This window comes from Cricetulus griseus, chromosome 5 (assembly GCF_003668045.3).
Source record: "Cricetulus griseus strain 17A/GY chromosome 5, alternate assembly CriGri-PICRH-1.0, whole genome shotgun sequence".
Lineage (NCBI taxonomy): Eukaryota > Metazoa > Chordata > Mammalia > Rodentia > Cricetidae > Cricetulus > Cricetulus griseus.
In genome coordinates this window covers 186,358,867-186,369,309 of record NC_048598.1, presented here as the reverse complement: position 1 = coordinate 186,369,309, position 10,443 = coordinate 186,358,867, and positions in this window count along the sequence as shown.

The window sequence follows — 10,443 nt, the reverse complement described above, 5'->3', positions numbered from 1 at the left end:
CACACAAGACCCAGGGCTTGGCTTCTCGGGCTCTGCCCTTCTTGGACCACCTCTCCCACTCCCTAAGCCTCCTTTCCTGGCTCTGTTGGGTGAAAGGGCAGGAGGTCTCTCTTGGAACTTTAGTCACAATGTGCTACAAATGTGCTTGGCCTTAAGGCCTCAAAAATGAGAGGTTTGCTATGTGAGGTTGATCCTTAAAAATTTCTTTTTTTCTTCCTCCTCCTCCTCCTCCTCCCCCTCCTCCTCATCCTCTTCTTCTTTTTTTTGAGATAGGGTTTCTCTGTATATCTCTGACTGGCCTTGGACTTGGAGATCTGCTTCCCTCTGGCTCCTAAGTGCTTGGATTAAAGGCATGTGCCACCATGCTCCTCAAAAAACGTCTTAAAATGTATTATTTGACAAATGCACACACACACACACACACTTTGAACATTCTCACAGCCCTGTTACTCCCTCTCACCCCCTCCCGCTCCCACTGAACTTTCTCTTTCCATCAATTTCTCTTCCTACTTTTGTTGTTATGTTTTGTTTTGTGAATGACAATAAGAAATAAAAGATGACCTGACTGCTCCTAAGGGCTTGAGGCTTTTATTATCACTAGAATGTTGAGCAAAGGCAGAGAGGTAGAGACTTCTGGGAGAGTCCAGAGTGGACATGACCAGCAAACTGAACTGGGCCATGTGCGGAGAGGGGTAAGGGAAAGTGAAACCTGGAGCAGTGGCCAAGAGGCCAAAGGGCCTGATAAGGGCCAAAAGTTAAAGCCCAAATGGCTGGGTTGTATAGAGAAGAGTAGCTGGAGGAAGGACAGTCCAGCCCTGTGGGGTATGTCAGCTGTGGTAGTTTGAATGTATTTGCCCCCCCCCCAAATTCACAGGGAGGGGCACTATTCGGAGATGTGGCCTTGTTGAAGAAGGCTGGATGACACACACTTTTAATCCAGACCTCGAGGCTGGAGGGCACACCTTTAATCTGGGCCATGCCTTCTGTTGGAAGTTTGTCACTGTGGGGGCGGGCTTTGTGGTCTTTCACTCAAGCTTCACTCAGCGTGGCAGGCAGTCGACTTCCTGTTGCCTGCAAGATGTAGGACACGCGGCAATTTCTCCATGCCTCCATGCAGCCATGCACTCTGCCATGATGGACTGGGCTGTAAGCGAGCCCCCATGATGAAATGTTTTCTTTCTAAGAGTTGCCGGGGTCACAGCGTCTCCTCACAGCAATATAAACCCTAACTAAGACACCCACCATACCCTGTAACAGTTGGGGATTGAGGGATGCTGGAGAACCTGGTGGCCAGTGTCTGCTTTGATATATTAGTAGGTACCTCAGTTATCAACACCCCTGAAGGCTCAGTGACCATCGCCGAAGAGGGGGCAGCTGGGGAGGAGTATCGTACAGCTTGTTTTCTGGGCGTGGTCATGGCCATCGCAGTTATCTAGCACAGTTAGCCTGAGGCCCGCTGATTGTCCCAGGTTTGAGACCTAAAGGGCATTTAAGTAGGTTTGCCTGCATGAACACAGGGGGTGGTGGTGGTTTAAGGAATCACAGATGACTTACATATGGCTACACCACTGAGGAAAAGGAAGCCTCTTCCCCCACAGTACCTATTAACTCCGCACAGTTCCTGAAGGAGGGCTGGAGCCTCATCCATGCTGGAAGGTCGACAGGCCCTGTTTCATACAGGTCTGGTGCAGACCACCACAACTTCTGGGAACGCATATGACTGCAGTGGCCAGGCCATGTGTAGAAGACAGGGTTTCACAGCGCTCCCCAGCCCCCCACGCCACTCTTGTTCTCCAGCTGTTCCCTTTTCAGCAGGCGATGGTCACTGAGCTTTGGGAGGGGTGTTGATACAGATGTCCCCTTTAGGATGGAGCTCTCAACGGTCACTTATTTTGGGAACTTTGGCCAGTTACGGCTCTCTGCGTTAACCGTTGATAGCTGCACAGAGCACCTTCTCTGGGCAGGCCCCAGAACAGCATGGTATGTGGGTGTGAGATTCAGCAGGCGGCTGCACTGTGGTTTTTTTTTTTTTTTTTTTTTTTTTTATGCACCAAGTCCTGACTGTTGTTGTTAACCTTAGGGCCGTGGGGTGCTCTCTGGGGTCCGTGCGCTCTGAGGGTACCTGTGGATGGTCTTGCTCATGGCAGAGGTGGCACAACTGTCTCTGACTTCACATTTCTCCCAGCCTTCCTAAGTATGTTCTGATATTTTTCCTGGTTCCACATATGTCATGTTGTGGCTGGTCCCCTTAGTCTCTGCTAAATTGATTTTATGGGCCATTAGTGGGTCACAACCCGTGTGTGACCCATGGTGCTCTGCAGCTTGATAGACAAGGGGCAGGTGCTCCTAACAAGGCCCTCCCCTCCCCGCCCATGGCCCAGAGGGCTTTGCATTCTGAGAACACTGGGTGCAGAACGGTCACATGTTGTCCCAGAAACAGGGTGCCCAACTGTATTTCCCCCAAACAGGGTGGGGCTACAGTGACCAGAGCCTAAAGTCATTCGGGGTTCATTTTTCAATTGAAAAAACAATTCAAAGACTTTTGTAATATCCTGACTCTCCCCTACCACACCCACTCTCTCCCTTTCTCCACCTCTCTCTCTCTCTCTCTCTCTCTCTCTCTCTCTCTCTCTCTCTCTCACACACACACACACACACACACACACACACACACACACACACACGCCACAGTACGTATGTCTAAGACATCAGAGGACAATTTATGGAAATCAGTTCTCTCTTACCCTGTGGGTTCAGGGCCTTGAACTCAGGTTTATCAGGCTGAGCAGCAACTGACTTTACCTGTTAAGCCATCTTGCTCTGGCCCAAGGAAGCTTATTTCATCATTTCAAATGCCAGATGAACAACCTCAGGGGAAGGGAAAGCCCCTAAGTGAATCATGTTTTCATTCCTGACAGACTTACCACACATCCAGGACAGGCACCAGGAGCTTCCACCTGGCCGGTACCCTAGGGGGCTAGGCCAGAAAGACCCAGAAGCTTCCAGAGTCCAGTATCAGAGGCAGGGAGGAGGACATTGCTCAGGACTAAGCTGCTGGGAGAACAAAGCGGTTCCAGATTTCCCCAGGGTAATTCTTTGAGTGCAGAGACACAGGTCTTACTTCCCAGTTCTCTCTGCTCAGTAGAATTCCCAGGCCACAGAGCTCATTTCACTAAGTGCAGCCTGCCCCCTGAGGCAGACCATCTGCCCTACTTACCACCTCTCAGATACGCAGGGTCTTGTGGTGGAGAGCAGGAGCCTGGATGGGAAGAGGAGGCGGCTAACTGAGGTGATCACTCCCCCACCCCCCACCAAAGACCCTACCCTGTTCCTGAAGCATTCTGGGGGTCTGCGGGTCCCATTAGAGCCTCCATAATGGATGGTTACTAACGGCCAGGAGGGACTTGAGATGCACACAGTCTGCTCGTTATCTGCCTTGCCTCCAGGCTCCCCTTGGAGAAGGGACAGCCGGGTGGCTCACACAGGGAGGACCAGGCTTGATGTCTTTCTTCTGCTCCGAGGAGGTTGGGTGAGCATCTACCGGTCACTCCCACCTTGAATCTGACTTGCATGGGGCTGGGGTGCTGGGCCGTGGTGGGAGCCTCTGGACCATGCTTGGAAAAGGCAGACAGATCTGGTCAGGAAAAAGAGCTCCTGGCATGGCTCCAGGGGAGCTGGAGTAGAAGGAAGAGAAGAGCAGCTCAGCAAAGTGGTGTGGGAGGCCAGAGGGTGAGAGTCCAGTGGGGTGGGGGGTGAGGGCGGTAGGGGACCTTCTCCAGCTCTCAGAATGACTGTGGCCACAGAGGCAGGAGGCTTGGTGACTGTAGGCTTCATACATGTCCACGTTCCTGTCCAACGCACTCTTGGAACCCAGTGGGACTCAGCTTCAGCTATAGTGTCCTGGTTGGCCATGATGACTGTGTAATATTCTATATTTGGATATTGCCTTCCCTCCCCCATGTATACCTTTCTTGCTTACACTCAGGCTCTTCTCCTGAGATTCCCCAGAGCCCACCCCCATGTACTAAAGTATATGCTTGGCTGGCTCACCAGGGCACCTCTGCTAGCCCTCCGCTGCTAGCCTTTGGGGAGCTTACTGCACACCTTTAACAACCCCACTGGGATCCTAGAGGATAGGGGCTCAGCTGCACACCCGAGGGACACTTTGCAGCCACGTACATGTTTGGAAGGCAACCAAAGGCGTTGGCCAGGCTCACGGATGCTCTTCTTTGTCCACTTGGGGCCCCTCCTCGGTAGCCAAAACTGAATATAGGAAAGACAGGGGGAGGGGGAAGCTTGCGTCCTCTTGGAAATGAATTAGGATTTTAATTGCAAATCTTGCAAACCCCACTGACAGCTTGACTTTAAGATGAGCTAAATTTAAGCTAGCCAGTTAAAGAGCCAAAATGCAGTTTACTAATTAGCTTAAAATGGAAACTAGTCCAGTGATCATAAAGAGCCTTTTCTGGTTAAAAGAAAAGAAAAGAAAAGAAAAAAACATGATGTAAAAAGAAAAAAAAACCAAAACAACAACAACAAAAAAGCTTTCTTTTCATCCTGTGAGCTACTGAGAACCATCCCATAGTCAGGAATGCAGCTTCAGCCCAATAGGTGAGGGCAGAGTCTGGTCTTCATCGGACCATGTTGTGATCCAGCTCAGGCCAATCCCTAACTCCTGAGCCTCCAGAGGGGTCTAGTCTCTGTTCTTGGGGAGCACAGAGCCTAAAGCAAGGTCCCAAGGGCATCGTGCACAATGCCTGGGTGCGGGGGAATTCAGAGGAGGCAGGGTATGTGTGGAGGGGAGGGCAGAAGGCCATGGGGTGAGAGTCACATTTGAGATGAGCCTTGAGAGATAGTGACTGAAAAAACAGGGGGCAGTGGAAGGGGGCAAAATCCAGGTGTGAGATGAGGAGTGGGAGCCGTACAGACAACAGCACAGTTTTAGGCAGCTCAGTGACACACAGCAGGTGTGATGAGCTCCAAGTTGCTAACAATGCTGGCCTAGCCGCACTGCTGTGGGCTCACAGCCAGATCTCTCTTACTTGAGAGAAGCAGGGACTAAGTTAGATTTGCGGTGTGACAGGCCAGCTCCTGGTGTGGAGACATATTCTCATTCCTGGGCTATGTTCTTTATCTAATTAAATATAATATTAGAGACCGGGAGCCGCCTAATGCTTGCAAGTAAGTCCTCAGTGTCCAATTACACATGGGATAGTACTGGGATGGCAATGTGGATTATGAGTAAAATGCTTTGCAGGCTCACTCAGGACGTGGAAGAGTGTGACTAGTTGTGACACAGAGAGCAACATTTGGGAGAAAGACCATCTCATAGCATGTTTTTATGCTATAGCTTATGTGTGTTCTCTTCCAACTGAAGCAGATGGGCTCTCTCTAAACTGTGCCTCTCTTTGTAGAATTTTTTTTCCTGATGCATTAAAGTGTCCTACTCGAAAAAAAATAAAGTCTTAGCAGGTGACACAGCCGTCCCCATACATAAGTGGGGCATCTGTGTCTGTGGATTCAGCCAACCACCTATTGGGAAAAATGTACATAAAAAAGACCAATGTCTCTTTTCTTATCAGGATCCCTAAGTAATACAGTGTCACAGCTTCTCACGTAGTATTGACATTGGCAGGATGTGACGAACCTTCATCTGTGTGTAACATAAGCATGGGGCTGGGGTGGAAATCAGCGGCACAGCCCTTGCCCGGGGTGCTGGGCTCAAGCCAGGTGGACATGCACGGGCCCTGGGAAACCCCGAGACTTTCTGTTGGGGATTCTCAAGCACAGTGGGCCTCGGTATAGGCAAGGGATCCTCAGAGTGTCTCCTGCACATAACCAAGGGGCGACTGTATACAGTCCTCATACACTTAGTTAGCACCTTTACAGATGGAAGGAAAGAAACGGCTATGTCTACTACAAATGGAGGAAAAGCTAAATCCTGTGAAAGTCATTGGTGTGGCGTCCCCATCATGTGTGCGTCATTGTTGTAACATCTGCGGGTTCATTCAGTCAAAGTTGAGAATTGATTCATTATTGCAGACTTTAGAGTTCAGGTGCCTCGGTGAAAAGGCCCAGAGAGCCGTCACCCTACAGTCAAAGGAGAGGTCCTGTCGGTCGAGAATGGATGCTGCTCGCCTCCTGTCACCACCCTCAGAAGACAGTTCCATCGACCCCTGAGGTTGAGTCTGTGAAGGAATCAGCAGATTGAGCAGATGCTAATGGAAGCTGGGTCCACATGGAGGTCAAGGCAGACGATTCAGTCGGCATTGTGCTCCCTATACAAGCACGAGGAGCTTGAGTTTGATTCCCAGCACCCACAGAAAAGAGCCAGGTATGGTGCCAAACTTTTGATCCTAACACTGGATGCGGAAGAGAGAGACCCTGTTTCAAAGAACCAAGCAAGGTAGATGGCGCCAGAAAAATGACACCCACGGTTGACATCTGGCCCCTACTCATATGTACACACACACACACACACACACACACACACACACACACACACACACACACACACACTATACCTCTCGAAGACTTAAGAATAGGCAGCAGTGACCCCCTTTATTTCCCATGTACTTCCCGAGGGCTCCTGGCCTTCACGAAGCAAGCAGACGTCCAGGTGAAACCGCGCCTGCCTACCTTGCAACACCTGTTTGCTGCCTTCTGACCGTCCCGGCTGCCTGTTAGCTAGCATCCTACTGACATGCTGCTTCTCATCCCATTCCATCGGAGGATTCAGCTCTTGTCCCCTGGTTTGGTCTCTGTGTTCTGTGGGTCCCCTTTTTGTCCTCACTCTGGACAGCTCTCCCCAAGAAGAACAAGCCCTGGAGGACCTTGGCGGGAAGTCCCAAGCTAATCCATAAGTGGGTCTTTTTCTTTGCTTTCCTGAAAAAATTCCAGATTTCTAGTAACTTCACAGTATTTTTTTTTTTTTGAAACTCTGCTGCTTAGAGGCAGCTCCCGATGGCATTTTAGATATGCACACGTGCACATGGATACCAGTAATGTCTGACTGCGACACACACGTGAGTAGATTCTACTCCCTCCCGCATCAGCTGGAATGACCATACAATTTATTATCCCCAGGAGAATACTGTAGCAAGTCAAAGGGAGACAACTGGACATTTGCCAGGACATAGGCAGGACCCTGGCTGTCCCAGGTCCACTGTGATGAGCGCGGCTCTAATATTAGCTGGTCGTCTCAGTGGTCAGCCTATAGTATGCCAAGAGCTGCTGTGGAGCCTGCAGACAACATGATGGAGCAGACAAAGAATGTTCTCCAGATGAGATTGTCCTGTTGAGACACTGTAAGCTGAAATCCATCTACAGGGTCCCGTGGTGCCTGCATTATTGTGTGGGGAGCATTTTGATGTTTACAGCTCCGGGGTTTCTCAATGAGATGACATTTAAAAAGAAAAAAGTTTGAAGACTGACTACAAGCCTGGAGAGATGACTCAGCAGTTAAAAGTGCATTCGTACGGCTCTTGCAGAGGATCCAAGTTCAGTTCCCAGCATCCACTCCCCACCCCCCATCTCCATCTCCAGGGTACACAGCACCCTCTTTTGCCTTGTGCCGACATCTATACTCATGTGCACAAGCTCACATACAGACATACACTTGAAAATAAAAATAAATATTAAAAAGAAAACTAGCTGCAAATTGCCTTTAATGTTCCACTTGACTCTGGATACTTCAGAACATGTGAGTTCATTTGACGGATGCAAATCGTCAAGGACTTCTTCAAATAAACAGACAGCCAACAGCATTATCTGTGGGAATATGACAGGTCAGCATTTTTGTAAGAGGGCTGTGAGGTTAAGATGGTTGTAGAAAAGACTGTCCCTGTCTTGGTTGGTGCCTCACGGACTCCTGACCCTGAGAGTCATAGGAATGCGGAAGTCCCCTTCAAGAGATGAGCTGTGGGTGCAATAAGACCCGGGACACTTGAATTTGGGACAGGAGCCATTAAGAACCAGGAATGCTGACTTGGATCTCTGGGGTTTTTCTTTGCTAAGAATGGAAACCCTAAAGTGAAGGGACAGGAGAAGCATACTTCACAAGAACCCACAAGAGGAGAGAGAGCATGGGGAGTCACTCAGTAACCATGAACACAGTCTCTGGATTTTGAAAAAACCATCAAAGTTTTTCCCTCCAAAAAAAGGAGGGAAAGTTAGATTCTGGAAAATACAAATGATACAGCTCGTATTAATGTTGGTTCTGAGAAAAGCTTTCAACAGATCTTTGAAGAGTGAGCGTGGAAATGTTTGGCAGGAAAGGGCTGTCATGAAGAGCCAAGCCCGCCCATTCACACACAGTCTTACCAGACTAGACTGGGGAGGCCAGAGAGACCTTCCTTGACATGGGATGGTATAGAGGCGACAAAGCTGGCTGAGGAGACATATGGGGTGACCTCATCTTTCCTTGGACAAACCTATCCAAGTATTGATAAATAGATGAGCAGAGGTGCCTGGGAGGCCTCCCCAGCACTCTGCCCAGGGCTCTCCCCTCCCCCACCCCTCTGCTAATGTGCTTATGGGTGACAAGCATGAAGGAGACACTGGAGGTTTCTCTCTCCCTGTTCACTGCCATCACAGAGCTGGTGGGTTAGATGCCAGATTTGAGAGTTGAGGAGATTTTGGTTGGCTAAAATGATGGACGGAAACCAATAAAAAAAACATTTATCGGGAATGACGATAAATCCTGTCTGTGGCTAAAAAACAAAACCAATTAGCTCAGCACAAGATGGAGAAAATCTGATGTCAGTTCATTTGAAAGACTGATAGGATTATGATTGACCACGGCTTACTGTGAGCCAGTGTTTACACCCTGGCTACTCTAACAATAATAATAGCAATAATAATAAAAATAACAATAATAAACATAAATCTCATTCACAGCAGTAAGATCATCGTATCCTGGACACAAAAGGACAGGGCCACCCTGCTAGGGTCCTGTGAGGTTATCACATGCTGGGGGATGGTCCTCTAAGCTGATAAGGAGGCTAGAAACTGCGGGCCATGCTATGTATCTAGGCATGTCAATGGAGAATGTTATCCTGGAGAGGTGCAGCCTCTCTTCGGGCATTTGAAAGTCTAATGTGTGTGATGGCAAACTGTTTCTCATCTAGAGGAGTCATGCATTTCTTCATCCATCAGTTTTCACAAATGGTCTGTTTTCTTTAACATTGTGTCCTGGTGAAGCCTTAGAAGGATGTACCCCCTTCTAAACCAGAGAGATGGACATGCGCTTGGTTCCCGCAAGCCAAGGGCCACGGTCACCAGGGATAGGTTTGGATGTGCGTTCAGATCACCACCAAGGTCTCCCTGTTGGGGTGGCCTTGTTGCTGATGGAAAGACAATTAAGAGATGGGGACTAAGCACAGAGAGAGCTTGATGGCAGGGTCCAAAGTGCTCAGTGGATGGCATGACTGAAACCTGTGGACAGGAAGGAGCTTGTCGCTAGCTAGCATGGTGTGTTAGGGTGTGTTAGAGGCCAACAGTGGTCTTTGTGGCAGGAGCATCAAGTCTATGCCAAGAGATCTGCATGTAATGATAGACAATAGAATGAAAAGGCGTGGGTTAACTATCGTTGGTTCATTTAGCCCTGGAGTAATGGAGCCGGCAGGGAAGACCTTTGCACAGGGTACTATTGTGATATTTCTGGACAGATAGACGCTTCAGGCATGATGCAGGCAGACTGAAAAAACTAGACTAAAAGGATCGATGAAGGATGTCTTGGCAAGGGCATAGAGGATTTTTAAAAAAGTAGAGTAATACATTTAATCACTGGGACTCTTCAGCTTTGAGAGGAGTTGAGTGTCCGTGTGTCAGGGTCACTTTAGAATGGACAGTTAATGTTGCCAGGCAGGCAGGAAGCCATAACTTACTTTATAGAACATTTATTATGTGTGGGTATAATATATATTTACTTACACTGTATCCCATGTACATCATATGTGATTTTGGAGACAGGATCCCACTATTTGGACCAGACTGGCTTCAAACATGTGCTTGTCCTGTCTCAGCCTCGTAAGCACTGGGATTATAGCTGTGGCCCCACCATAGCTGATTATTTTAGATTTTAATATCAGGAGTGGATGCCGGAGTCTGCAGACTAACCAGTCCTTGCCTCTGAGATTCTCTGATGACTGTATTTGCTTGATAGGACTCCCATAACAAAATGCCACACACCAGGTGATTTTAACACCTCTGTTGTCTTGTGATTCTAGAGATTAGAAGGCCAAAGTCAAGGTGTGGGCAGGGCTTTAGATTACCTCTTTCTCTGAGGGCTGTGGGAGAAGCTCCCTTTGGATGGTAGACGGCTGTGTTCTGTCTTCATGTCCAAATATCTCCTCCTTCCTTCCTTCCTTCCTTCCTTCCTTCCTTCCTTCCTTCCTTTTCTTTATTTTGATGAGGGATGGTATATGTTCTGTCTCTGTGTGT